The sequence below is a fragment of the Sphaeramia orbicularis genome, chromosome 9 (assembly GCF_902148855.1).
Source record: "Sphaeramia orbicularis chromosome 9, fSphaOr1.1, whole genome shotgun sequence".
In the NCBI taxonomy this organism is placed as follows: Eukaryota; Metazoa; Chordata; class Actinopteri; order Kurtiformes; family Apogonidae; genus Sphaeramia; species Sphaeramia orbicularis.
Genome location: NC_043965.1, coordinates 49,356,943 through 49,359,632, shown reverse-complemented (window position 1 = coordinate 49,359,632; position 2,690 = coordinate 49,356,943).

Below are 2,690 nucleotides of genomic sequence, written 5' to 3'. Positions count from 1 at the left end.
TCCGGTCTGGCACACTGCCCCCCCACTCCCCCTCCGCCTCCTGCTGTGTCACTGTACGCTGCGGTACTCCTCCGTCCACACGGTGGCGCCATGGTCTCATTTTTGGCATCAGGGCTGTTTTATGGTTGGTGTGCTGGTGATACTGAACCCCTACAGAGAGTCTAAAGCCTCCCAGGGGGACCAATAAAGCATGAAAGCTTAATTTAATTAGTATTAATTTGCATAAATAACTGCAGCCACAGTTACCAAAGTGATTCTATCCATCAGAGCAAAACACAAAACTACTATTAGTCCGGCTTACATATGTACTATTATTCACACATGATCAGAAAAGGGAAATAACATTTAAATACAAAACAAATGTTCATTTTCAAGATATGTCTGAAAATGTAAAGCATTTTTTGTTACTGTAGGCCACAGTGAAATTGTAAAGTATTCTGAAAAAGTGGAGTCTGCACGATGAAGCATAGAGTCATTAACCCATAAAAACCCAAACACTGACCTGTGACCCAAACCATCTACTGATGGAGCTGTTTAATACCTGTCGATCCACTGATCCTATCAATACATGTCAATAATTGGTGTAAAATACAGTTTGTCATCTTTTCAGGGTCATCAGATATGACCCATTTGGATGTTCAGAGGTTCTGTAGTTACCGTGGAAACACCGTCCTCTTCTACAGCATTGATTCACCAGTAAAACCCATGGAGTTGGCTCAATGACAGTGAATAGACACACTGGGTTTATGTTCAGTTAATGAGAGATTTGACAGAAAAAAGTCAATTCTACAGTTTTCTGTTCTGATATAATAACCATCAAGGTTAATCTGAGCTTTTATGAACATCTACATGATCAGTAAATTAAATATAAGAAAATACCTGATTTTCACTGAAAAACTGCTTGCAGGTCTATGTGATTGTTTTAGTTTCCCACAATGCTCCATTGTTAGGCTTTGCCTGTAAGACCTTGCAGAGCAGAAACGGACGGGTCAGTCAGCATACTGCAAGAATCACAGCAGCATTAAAGTTGGCCAGCTGGCTGAGGCATGAGGCATGTGGATGGAAACAATAATAAGAACCTTAACATGAAAAGCAACATTAGCTTTAATGTAAATACTGCCTGTGTAATGTCCAACAGGAGAGCGAAACAGTCAGTCTGTCTTATTTAATGCACATTCTGGGAAGAACTCGAAGACCTTTTGTTCACATGTTTTTGGTTTTGTGCCACTCAAATGTAAGAAACAAAGAGGGAACTCAAACTCCATGGAACTCCCCTCTGAAATGAGTTATCTCCATGGTTTGGTTTGGAAAATAAAACATAAGCAGAATCTCGCATTACTGCAGATAAAAGTTCTGTTCTACAGATATCTGACTGGGCCATTAAGAAAAGTGAGAAGGAAAATTTGGATAGTTACATAATATGTAACTGTAATCCTAAGGGTTTGAACATATTATATATTACCCTTATTATGTTCAAACCCTTAGGATATTCACTCCTCTTACTTAACCCTTAAAGACCCACAGCTATTTCTGTCATAACTTCCAAATGATTTTTTTTGTCTTTCCCCAAGTGATTTATTACCATTTTTCAGCAAAATATATCATTAAATGAACATAAAACAAGTGTCTCCATCCACTGTCATTTTTCAGACTACATGGGTTTTATCATTTGTTCAGTATTTTACATTAAATTTGCATTAATGAACATGTATTATAAGTCATGTCTGAAAACATAAAAACATTGACTTAAGTCTGATTTAATCCTTAAAGACAAAGAATATTTTTGTGATGTTTTTCAAATAAATTTTTCTCGACATTTATCACCATTTATTATAACATTATTCTCTACAGTTTACATTTTTTCAGTGTAAATCATGTATTGTCTGATACTTAATGAACTGATCATGCAGATGTTCATAAAAGCTCAGAGGAAATTTGTTTTAACCAGGTTGGTCCCATTGAGACGGAGGATCTGTTTTTCAAGGCAGACCTCGGTAAGACAGCAGCGAAACTCACACACACTCACACACACACACACGCACACACACACACACACACACACACACACACAACAATCAATCAAAACTTTTTTACAGACTAAAAGCCTTGATTTCAACGATTTCACTCTGTCTTTAAAACCGTTGAAATGAATCGGTGTTTGCGGATGGAGCTCAGACTGAAGTTTGTTCCAGGCGTCAGGAGCATAAAACCACAAAGATTTCTTTTCTAATTCAGTCTTTATCTTTGGAACAAACAGTTTCAAAGTGTCTGTTGAGCAGTCATTGTAACTTCCATGATTCCAGGTTAACAGTGAACATAAATAACAAGGAAGTCTCCCCAAAGTGACTTTGCAAATTAAAATATATAATGACTGGTCAAGGTTAAAGATTCTTAGATGAAATCAGAAGAAAATGAGGAAAAATGGACTTTTTCAACAAACTATTAACTGAACATAAACCCAGTGTGTCCATCCACTGTCACTGATCCAACTCCATGGGTTTTACTGGTGAATCAATGTTGTAGAAGATGACGGTGTTTCCATGGTAACGACAAAGCCTCTGAACGTCCAAACGGGTCATATCTGATGACCATGAAATGATGAAAAACTGTATATTACACCAATTATTGATATGTATTGATAGGATTAGTGGATCAACAAGTATTAAACAGTTCCATAGATGGTTTGCATT